Genomic DNA, 12,370 nt, shown 5'->3' with positions numbered 1-12,370 from the left:
CTAGTTCAGGCTTTCTCTGGCAGAGGTGGCAGGCTTGGGCCTGCTCCCAAATATATCCCTGGCTTGGGCCTGTTCCCTTGAAGGTTGGTTGATCTGGGCTTGGGCCTGGTCCAACGGAGGTCACTGGTATAGGCCTGCTCCCACAGAGGTCACTCACTGGGGCCTGCTCCAACAGAGCTTGCTGGCTCAAGCCCAGTCCACAGAGGTCTCTGGCTCAGGCTTGCAATCTAGGAGGTTGCTCCCTCATACCTGATCTTGCAGAGGTCTCAGGCTCGGGCCATGTCTGGCAGAGGTCACTGGTGTAGACCTGTTCCCAACGATGTCCCTATCTCATGCCTGCTCCCACAGAGGTCCCTGGCCTGGACCTGGTCCAACAGAGGTCGCTGGATCAGATATGCTCCAATGGAGGTCGCTGACTCAGGCCTGCTCCAGTGGAGGTCACTGGCTTTGTCTTATACCCACTGAGGTCTCTGTCTCAAGCCTGCTCTCATGGAGGTTGCTGACCTGGGCCTGGTTCCACAAAGGTTTCTGGTTTGGTTTGAAAGACCCTAATTTCTAGGGTCCATAGAAGGATCCTCCAGACTCAATAAGCCACACCAATGGATGCAAACAGCAAGAGGATTCTTTAATGTCAAATACTCCAGTGAGACTGAGCTTCCTTGGTATTTTTCCAGCAAGCATTTATAGAGTCTCAGGGATCCATAACAGGGAACCATAGCAACCACAACATCATTGGTCAACTCAAATTTACATATGGGGGGGTTAACATCAGGACGAAAATAAGTCTAACAGGAGGAAAACAGGACAAAAACAAGTCTAACAGGATAAAAACACGTGCATTTCCTTTTGGTAGAAATGGTCCACAGCACAAACTGGTAAGGCTATTGTACAGTATACTGTCAGTATTCTCTGGTTCAGCATACCTTATAACCTGTATTAATTGTATAGATTGTGCACTTAAAGCTGTTACCAAGTTGTCAGAACCTTAAGAATGAAAACAAGTCTAAATTAAGCCAGTTTTCAGCCAGTTTCTGCTTCCTGAGCTTTGATACACAAAAGACTGGGTGTTTTTCTCAAGGCTGCTTCTGCTGCCCACAGATACCCTGTTTTTCCCTGGCCTAACTGATCACACACAAAAAAATTCTTAAGATGGAGACTAGGGTTGGAGTCTTTCATTTCTGTTCCCATAAAGTTATTTGCTTGGTTCTACTCAAGTGGAAGTCGCTGGCTCCAGCCTGCTCCCAAATAAGTTGCTGGCTTGGGCCTGTTCTGGAGAAGGTCACTGTCTAGGGCGTGCTTTAGTGGAGGTTGCTGACTCCAGCCTGCTTCAGCAGAAGTTGCCTGCTTGGGCCTGGTCCCATGTAGGTCTCTCACTTGGGTTTGCTTCTTTCATTCTTTTAAAGAAAATTAAGACAGATGTTCTTCAGATAACTGAGTCATGTAGTATCATTATTAGTTAATCTCATAGTATCACTCAAGGGGCTTTTATCACAGTTAAACTTTCTGTCCATTATCATATGCTTTCATTTCTCTAACAATATATTGATTTTTGTAGATTCAGAATATAAACTGCTCTAAGTTGTCTCAAAAATAATAAGTGAAATAAACAGCTGTATTTCTAACTTTCCAAATTAAATTGTATATGCTGACAGGTATCATTTGCTCATCAAGGATTACTGGGATATGTGTTTCAGACAACTCTGGAGTTTCCTGCCCACTGCTACTGGGAGGTATAAAAATTCTAGTGATTTGTGCCTACAGTAGAAATGGAAAAAGGTCTTGGTACATGTGATGAGCCTTATGTATAAGTTGAAATACCAGATTAGGTCATGTGTATTCTTCTATGACAGAAGTTATGATTTTGAATGAAGAAAACTCATTAGGGAAAGGCTCTTGGTGCTAAGCCTTCTGTCTTGAGTTATAATAATTAAAACTACATGGTAGGAGGAAAGAACTAATTTGTTTGCTGACCATTCGCATGCCATTACTTCACACACACAGACACACACTCACATCAATGTTAAACTAACTTAAAAAACTATGATCTTGTCTGCTTTCTTAAAAGCTTCACCTTCTCTTAGAGATTAACCATTTGAACATCTTCTTTGATGCAGCAGTCTTGGGAAATGTCTCACTACTCTTTATGGAATTCATCTCCTATTTATACAGCTGCAGATTTTCAGTAGCGAACTCTATGCACACTCTGATGTTAAAAGAAAAAAACGTCTGAACTAATTGGATTTAGTAGAACCTGAGCCAAGAGGGTGACACAGGAATTAGTGAAAGCCCAAAACTGGAAAGACCATTCAGACAGTATGAACAGAGAGTTTTGTAGAACAAACACGAAAGAAACCTGATATGCCATAAATAGGCAACTGCCTTATTTGGGCATGCTCTAAGTAGTTGCTGCTTGTCTTTGCCTGAAGTTTGAGGGCATGATTTCTGACATTTTCTATTTGTTGTCAGGATTATAATCTTAAAATCAGTTGAAGTTTACTTAATGCTAAATTACATTCCAATTTCTTATATGGTAAGTCAGTTTAATTCTCTTGTTATTAACCTTTAATATTAGGAAAACTAGAGTGGGGTAGGATGTAGAAAGGAATATAATAAAATATCCCTTTTATTGTTTTTTCTTTCATATATATATGAAAACACAGAAATCACCATCTCTGTACACTACTCTGACCATATATACTTCCTATAGGTCAAGGATCAAAGAATCCAAGAGTTTTTTTAAATTCACTTTCTTAAAACCCTTTGCAAAAACACAAGTGATTTTCTTTAGTTTTCCAAGTGCCACTTAAAAAAAACTAATTAACTCTTAGATGTAATTTTGTTTATATAAGTGCTATCATTTTTGTATATAAGAACTAATACTTTCAACATCACTACCTATGCATCCAAGTAAAGCAACAATTGCTGTAGCTGTTAGTATCCCATATGCTGCAACTAAAATGTATATAAAGCAAAATAATGAAATCGCACTAAGAACACACAGTATGATTCTCTGTACTGGTAGCTCCTGAAGTAAATGGAAATGTGACAGTTGTACTTTGGAAACTGGATTTAAAAACTGTACTTAGAATTTATTGGGCCAGGCATCCAGTATACTGAATATTAAGAATCTTTATCCAATAGTGCAATAAAGAATAGATGCTTTTGCAATTTTATAACAATACACCATGAGCGTTCTGCTAAGTCATTTTATTTCTGTCTGAGAAAGTGCAAAATAGTGCCTTCTGGGGAAAATGTTTTAACATTTATCTCTATAAAACCAGAGTCCAAAAACCACATAGCCATCCTTCAGAACTGTATCCATCCAGCAAAAAATGATAAGGTATCATCATAGCTAAGAAGGCTGCGAAAGTAAGCTCCTTGTTACATTTGTGCAGAAAGAAAGTTAATTTCCAAGTTCTTTCTTTAAAAGATGGTACTGGCAACCAGCAGTGACATCAATAGGAAAAAGTATGTCTCGTGCACCAGCCATAAACCATGTAATACTCTGTAACACTGGCCTCTTAGTTGTCCTCTGCCTTAAAACTTAGACACTGAACCAATAGTTTTAGGGAGATTTAAGAGAAATGTCTTGAAATAAAAAAGAAACAAACTCTTTTACTAAAGCATATATGAATGAAGTAGAATGAAGTTATTTGTTAGTTAAATGAAATTTAATCCATATTAGAAAAACTTATCTTCATTTTCATTGAAGTAAAAATCCTAAGATCCAAGATTTTCTTTATTATTTTCTATTCTTGCGTATTAAATTACTTCATATGTAGAAAGCATACATTCAATGCATTGTGATTTCTGTAGATACATCCTAGATATCCCTCTGCCTTGGGTTCTTAGCAACTGTCAATCATGTCAGAGAGCTTGGATCTGAGTAATTTCACCTCCTTTTGATTCAAGGTTTCCATCTGTTTTCTAAAAGTTTGGTGTTGTGGTTTGAATAAAAATACCCAGCCATAGACACACCAGGTTGTGACACAATTTGAAAGGGTTAGGAAGTGTGGCGTTGTGGGAGTGGGTGTGGCCTTGTTGGAGTAGGTGTGGCTTTGTTGGAGAAGGTACAGCCTTGTTGGAGAAGGTGTGGCCTCTTGGTGTAGTTGTAACCTTGCTGGAGTTACTGGGGCCTTGTTAGAGTAGTTGTGGCCTTTATGAAGGAAGTGTGTAACTTCAGGAGGGACTTTGAGGTTTCAAAAGCACAAGCAAGGTCCAGTGTCTCTCTCTTTCTCTTCCTGCTGCCTGTGGATCTGAATAAAGAACAAGCCAGCAAGTTTGCCTGCATGCCACCATACTCCCCAATATGAGGATAAGAGACTTTACCTCTGAAACTGTAAGCAACCCCCAATTAAATATTTTCTTTAAGTTGCCATGAACATGGTGTTTCTTCACAACAATAGAACATTCATAAGACAGGTATCATTTTGTGGTTTTTAATTATTTATTTCTTTGAGATGATAGTATAATATCACCATTTTCCCTTCCATTTTCTCTCTTCAACTCCTCATACACAGCCCTAGCTGCTCTCATCAAAACAATCTCCCTTTTTTTCATTCATTGATGTTTCATTCATTTCTTGTGGGAACAAACACCCAGATTTTAGGAGGTGCCTTTACCAACTCATTCCCCAAAAGGATGACCTGAATTTAGGTTGAAACTTGGCAGGGTAGTGCATCACAGAATCACAGATGGTGGTTTTAGGGCCACTTTGTTTACACAACAAGTCCTTGTATCAAAATAAATATTAACTAAATTCAATGGTGCCTTTAATCAAGTTTCTATTCAAATGGTTAAAGATCTCTCTTTGTAGAAGTATCTACTGGCATATCTAATGCCCCTATTTAATTTTGGAGAAAAATTTAGAGGACCCTCTAGAACCAAAAGATCATTTAGTAGAAATTATTTTACTTCTATTTCAACCTATATGTGGTTACTCTCTGTAGATGCTCATTTGATTTGCTAATGTGTTGAGAATTTTTGTGTTTATGCTAAGAAATTACAGACTTCATCATACTTGTAAAGTCTGACTTTGGAATTAAGAAAGTGTTAAGCTCATATTTTAATTTAGAAGCCCTTATTGCTTTTCTGCTTGTGAGGCTAATTTTTTAGATTTCTTTTAAAAACAAAGAATAAAACACTGTGTCACATATCTATAGCCCAACATCTGGGAGGTTGATGCTGTAAGATTTCAAGCTGAAGATCAGCCTGGGCTCGAAAAACACCCCAAAATCAAGATAAATAAATGATATTTAGCAACAAAATCATGTGGATTTGCCTGTATTTTAATAAAGATTTGTAACACAAACTTAGATATTTGATAGCCGTGTGGCCCCTCAGAGTATCTGTTTATTCTTTAATGCAACATAATAATTTTTATCACTCAAGATTTTTGTTTACTTGACTTCTAAAAGTTATGGACAGAGATTTTTAGTGTTCAACTTTTAATCTTTCAATAGCTGTAGAATCAGTTAGGATTACTTCCAATTAATATTTAATACCAAAATTCACTTTACTTTTATGGAAGATTCTCTTAGAGCTATAAAAACTTTATTAAATGCACCAAACAGCTTTGGTTTCTTTGATTCACTACTTTGTGTATAGTTTCAAAACTAAAAAATATATCAGTGATCTCATGGAGTTTGTTCCTTTTTGCGTGTCAGTGTGGGGTAATGAAGCTGTATTCATGATGATTAAATAGATACCATAAATATGAGTATGTAAGATCAGTAATTATAATGTATGTATGTAAATTATATAAACTTTAATCATGAGCAAGTTTTAGAAATTAACTTTATCACTGAATAACAATTTTGCATCTAATTTGAAATTATTTGTTCTATAAATATTACCATCTGTATTATGTGAAATATGCTGATGTTCTTATATAAAGCATAACTTTAATTAAAACTTATATTCCTCTTAAAAGGAGTATTTTAGAATAAGTTTGCATCATTGGTTTAATAGCCCAGCAATATTATGGCCTTGAGATATTCTAGTTCCCAAAATATCAGGGAGGGCATTTTTCTTCCCTGGAGACTTTATTATTTCCAAATACCAGACTCTGGAGTTGCATTACCATCACAGAGCATCATTTATATGTGACATGCATTTCACTCTCAGAGCAAACCTTTACAAAGGTTCCTCAGATGTTCCCTAGTGGATTTAGAAGAATAATAGAAAAATCAGAATAGTTCTTTCAAAATTAGTTTCAATTTCTGCTAAGTTAGTCTCAAAAAGAAAAGCAAGAAAAAGACCCAAATAAAGATGCAAAAGTGTAAAAATGGGTTCTTCTACTATTCTATTTCAACTGCAACATCTCCCAAGTTAATGGTGTTTTGACACATTTTAATAGTATTCTAAAATTATGAACTCTATCAATTATTTTGCACTCTGAGTTTGAGACTGAAGAACTTTCTCTCTTCTAAAATACTCAGAATAATAACTAAATTTTTCAATAACTAAACAATATTTCTGATTTTAATCATTAACAAATTATGAAGTCATATAATTTTAAATTCATTTTTCAATAATTGGTCATCAGTTCCAAATTTCTGTGACAAACAAATTAGTCGTTTCGATGAAAGCTGTTCTATTTACTATGAAAGGCCACGGTGACTGTGACTGAATAATTGAAAGGTACTAATTCTTTATTCTGCACAAAATTGTAGTATGAAAATATCAAAGCCAGATATGGGATACTTCTCCACATGCTGTTGGTCAAGGAAGTCCCCTAGGCACCCAAAAGAGTAGAAACTATTTACATTTCTGTTAGTTGTCCAACAGAACTAGATGAAAATCCCATATTACTGAGGATACCATAACCCTGGTTGCACAAAAGAAAGCTGGAAACTTACTCTCAGATGTCTACTTCCACAGTGTCAGAAGGTACTATGTAGGCTGCATGGAGAGAGAAGGCAATGGTGTTATAACTTAGATATAAATACAGGAACTATATACAAACCTACCATGCAAGGTATGACCACTGCAGTAATAGTGGCACACTGTTAATGTACACCCAACCTCTCTCTGATTGTTTTCCAGGTCAACTCTTCAGTTGGAATTTTAAAACTGATACTGCAACCTAGTCAAGAACCCAAGACTGAGAAGGTTATAAGCCCTAGAAAGGAGCCAAATATTTTCATTTAACTATATTGATACAGTGTCAAACTTTCTTTTCCAAATCTATTTTAGGTCTGTAGACACAAACTACTCTGAGCTTTGATCAGGGAAGCTTGTCTATAATGGACAATTGTGAATTTAGAGAGTCTTGGCTACACAATGTGTAAAGAAAGTGGATTTTTGAGAATTCAGCTCTAAATAGAAAAATTATAACATCCTTTATAAGACTCAGGTAATATTATGAAAGAAAAGGCACAAAAAATATAAAAACTATAAGACAGGGAGCAGGACAGGAGAATGCTATCTTCTGAGTATGACATAGATACCACAATCATGAACTCACAAATGCTTACAATAGGCTTACATAATACTGAACTTATCAACATCCAGACCTAGATGGAGGAGGGATTCATGGGACTCTATCCATATTTGCTGAACTATTAGAAATAAAAGGTTCTACAGAAGAGTGAGTCAGTCAGTATCTTAAGAGCCTACCGGTCTCTACTGGATAACTCCAAGTCCATGGCCACACAAAAAACTTTGAATCACAAACAAAGCAAAAGGCATAGACATGGGTGAGGGTTCTTTACATGGAGGCAGGTTAACAGAAGTGGGAGACGTACAAATGAGTAGAGGGTGGGAGAATGAGAATGCATTATATATATATATGTGTGTGTAAACATTTTTAAACAATACTTTTAATTGTTTTAATGTATTCTTTTCTCTTAACATACACTTCATATCATATATAGGGTCAGGATTCTTGGAGTTTAGGGCTGCTTTCATATCCCTGAATTCTTCTGTGCAAAACATCATTACACATGTTCACGATGCTCAGCTCTACCACCCTCTCTACATTCTTTTGCTCTTCCAAACTCTTTTATATTATTCAACCTTATATGTGAAATCATTAACATTTTTTTCTCATAAATAAACTTAGCTACTCTTTGTGAGCTTCCAGTTACATATAATTACCCTGTATATCCCACTGATTTCTAAATCTTTGGTCCTTTGTCCCATTTCATGTAGTGTTATACTTTCATGTTATACCATAGATGCTACCATCAGTATCTTTATTTCCTTCAGCCAGTTTTCTATATGAAAATCCTTCAGAAGTAATCTCGTCTCATTTATAGAAGCATTAACTGTGTTAATTATTTTAATACATTGAGATCCTTGGTTTCTTTCAAAGTCACAAAGTGTAGCATCTATCTATCTATCTATATATCTAAAGGTTAAAGTTATTTAATAACCTTTCTTCTTAAAAAGCATCCTAAAAATTTTATTCTTTCATAAAAATTACTTGTATAATACTGCAAGATTCATTTTATATCATTCATTATCTTATTTAAATTATAATCTTTTATTATACCTTTCTAAATAGAATTAACACAAACAGGGTTGTTTTTTTTTTTTGTCTTGTACCCGAAATTACTGTTTTTCAGTTGGACTTGATGTATACTTAAGCAAAGCATAGTACAACTGTTGAGAAATCAAAATAATTTAATGAAATTTACAAATATTCAATACTACACAAGTAATTTTACAGAGACTAGAAAAATTAAAGCTTTTCAAGTATTTTTAAAAATGTTCATGAATTTAAAATGATTTCTCAGTAATCACTAAGATGTTTATGACTACATTACATATGTCAGCTAATTAAAGAAAATATTTTCAGCTTCGAGTTTTGTACCCAGTGACTATATCTTTCAAATACTAATGTAAAATAAGAATGCATTTTATAAAATTTTCTCAGAAAGATCAGTATAGAAACATTATTAACTGAAACGACTTAAAGGTGACAAAAGAATGAGAACTATTCCAGAAAATATCATAAAATTACAAGATAAAATGAAAAGAGTTAGAAGAAGTATAAGTACAAATGCATGCTCACTGAAAAAAACAGTGATAATAGTAGAATTACATGGAATAAAAATTTGCAATGATGTGTAGTTTCCTAGGGCAACATAATAAATTAACATAAGAAAAATTTTTAATATTTCTTGGACTAAATTAATTAAAACAATAATGCACAGTACAAGCAGGTTACCAAATTTCAATATTCAAGAATCTGTAATAATAAGAAAGGAAGTAAAACTAATATAACTGTACCAAGATAGCTCAAGAAAATTAGTATAATCTCTATAGTAAACAATGCATATGAAAAGATAATTAGTCAGTTAACAGAGGGAAATGAAATAATAAAAAGGCTTTTGTGCTGAATTAAAGCATTCATAAAAAGCCTTGGCTATAGTTGAGACAGTAAAATGTTTGCCTAGCATGGGTGATTCCTAGGGTTTGAGCTGTAAGAGAGCATAAACCAGGAGTGACTCACTTCTACAATCCCTGGAAGTACAGAAATTCAAGGTTATTTTCATCTACACGTGGAGTTAGAGGATAACCTGGGATACATGCAAACAAGCAAACAAATAAAAATAACACATATCAGCTTATTAAGGAACTATAAAATATATTTGGAACTACTTTTGAATATTAAAATGAAATGCTATTGAAAACTGGAGAAAATTTCAAGACTAGCTGAAAAAAGAGAAATGTATATTTTTTGAATGTTTAATTAAACAATTAATTAATGTGTTTGTATGTGTATACTTGTGGTCACATAACCTGTTTGAATGTGTGGCCCATCGGGAGCGGTTTTATTAGGAGATTTGGCCTTGTGGTCTTGGAGGAAGTGATGCCTGTCCATCAAGATGTAGAACTCCCAGCAACTTCTCCAACACTGTCTGCATGCTGCCATGCTCCTCACCGTGACAGCAATGATAATGAACTAAGCCTCTGAAACTGTGAACCTACACCAATGAAATGTTTTCCTGTATAAGAGCTACTGTGAAGACACAAAGAGACGGTGGGGCTTTACTAGTTGAGGCTTAAGGAACCAAAGCAAGAATGTCTTGCTTGTGGTTCAGAGACCAAGGAATAAAACAAGATCTTATCAATCGACTCCAGGCACATTTTGAACAACATGACGAAGAGGAAGCAAATGAAGCTGATGTTCTGGGAGAAGAAACAGAAGAACAACCAAAGCCCATAGAACTGCCTGTTAAAGAAGTAGACCCTCTTGAAAAGGTTGTTGACTTGCCATCAAAAAAGGTAGGAAAAATTACATCTGGACTATCTCGGACCGAAAGAATGCAGAAGAGAGCTAAAGGACTCAATGTACCTTTAAGCATTTAAGAAGGCAATTCTGGAAGCTAGATTTAGAAATTCATCAGTTCCATCTAAAGTTCTGCTATCTGACTCCAAGCCTCCAGTTAACAAAGATTAACTGGGGGCGTCTTCCTGGACACCTGGGAACCCCTCTAGAGTCAAGTCTCTGCCAACCCTAGAATGGCTCCCTTAACTAAGATATATAATTCCTTGTTCCTATATCCCAACCATCCTATTCCCCCAAGCTCTTCCCATCCTCCACTTCGCACTTTTCTCTCCCCATCCCCCTCTCCCCCCATCCCACCCCACTCCCATGTTCCCATTTTTTGTCTGGCAATCTTGTCTACTTCCAGTATCCAGGAGGATAACTATATGCTTTTCTTTGGGTTCACCTTCTTATATAGCTTCTCTAGGATTTTTTACGAATTATAGGCTCGATGTCCTTTATTTATGGCTAGAAACCAATTATGAGTGACGCCCCCAGCTAGGTCCTTGGGCAGCTGAGGAGAGGGTGCCAGAAATGTCCAGATCCTATTGCCATACTCATGAATATCTTGCATATCACCATAGAACCTTCACCTGGCATTGGATGGAGGAAATTACAGAGCCCCACATAGGAGCACCGGACTGAGATCCCAAGGTCCCGATGAGGAGCAAAAGGAGGGAGATCATGAGCAAGGAAGTCAGGACCGTGAGGAGTGCGTTTACCCATTGAGACAGTGGGACAGATCTAATGGGAGACTACCAAGTCCAGTTGGAATGGAACTGATGGAACAAGGGACCAAACCGGACTCTCTGAATGTGGCTGATGGTGGAGGAGGACTGAGAAACCAAGGACAACGGCAATGAACATGAACTCTACAGCATGGATGGGCTCACTGTGAGCCTTGTCAGTTTGGTTGCTCACCTTCCTGGACTTAGGGGGAGCTGGGAGGACCTTGGACTTAACATAGTGAAGGGAACCCTGATGGCTCTTTGTCTTGGAGAGGGGTGGAGTGGAAGGGAGGGGAGGGAAGGGGGAGGAGGAGGGGAGGAGATGGAAATCTTTAATAAAATAAATGAGAAAAAAAACAAAGAAAAACTAACAGAAACAGAGCAGATACTTGGTTTCCATGGTTCTTCCATTTCTAGAAAGTCTGAGGATGATGAGAAGCTGGAAAAAAAAAGAAAGGAGAGCTTTGGGGTTGTGACAAGTTCAATTGGAAAAAAGACAGAGAATACAAAGACAAGGAAAAGTGCAGAGTATTGGGGATTGCGCAATAAACAGCTTTCTGTCCCATAGTGGTTTCCATGTCTCAAACTCATCTTGGTTCTTGCGCGCGCACACACACACACACACAAACACACGCACACGCACGCACTTGCAAACACACATTCACGCACACACTCACACACACTCGCACACTCACGTACACACACATACTCACACACACAGAGACAAACAGATGCGCACACACACTCACACACTCACACGCACACACTCACACACACGTGCACACACACTAACAGTGGTGTGCCTCACCGTGAGGCAGATTGCACCTTAGGAACATCCTGTATTTACAGCAGCAGCTTGATTTAGCTGCTGCTCTGCACTTAAGGTTGTTGTATTTTTGTTTTTAACAATTTTGTTTATTAATACAAAAAGAAAGAAAAGAACACTGAGTTGCCATAGTCATGGTATCTTTCCACAGTAATAAACCCCTAAGACACACGTGTGACACAGAGTACATGTGGAGGTCATATGACATACACAGGAGTCACTTCTCCCATACTAATCTAATGTGGATTTGGGCGATAGAGCTCAGATTGTCATGTCTGGCTTCAAGAATCTCTAGCCACTGAGCCATCTTACTAACCCAGTGTAAGTATTTTAATACCTGGGCTTGGTGGAAGTTAACAGAGTGTAAAAATTAATAAGAAGAGAAATATTTCACAGGAATAAGCTAAGCTTTTAAAACATTTAGTCCTCTGTGTGTTTTTGTTTGTCACCATACTTTACCTTAAAATAAAGTCTAAACTCCAATCAAGTTACTACTAAATAGAAGTTAGCCTACAGAAATATTTTCCTTGATATTGT

The 12,370-nt window shown here is 36.8% G+C and overlaps 1 pseudogene; it reads left to right on the top strand.

Moving 5' to 3' along the window:
• The first annotated feature begins 3,430 nt into the window (after window positions 1-3,430).
• Window positions 3,431-11,575, top strand: LOC119811598 (annotated as a pseudogene).
• Window positions 11,576-12,370: the final 795 nt, after the last annotated feature.

Source organism: Arvicola amphibius, chromosome 4 (genome assembly GCF_903992535.2).
Source record: "Arvicola amphibius chromosome 4, mArvAmp1.2, whole genome shotgun sequence".
Taxonomy (NCBI): domain Eukaryota; kingdom Metazoa; phylum Chordata; class Mammalia; order Rodentia; family Cricetidae; genus Arvicola; species Arvicola amphibius.
The sequence above is the reverse complement of the archived record's forward strand: the minus strand, read 5'-3'. Positions and strand labels throughout refer to the sequence as shown.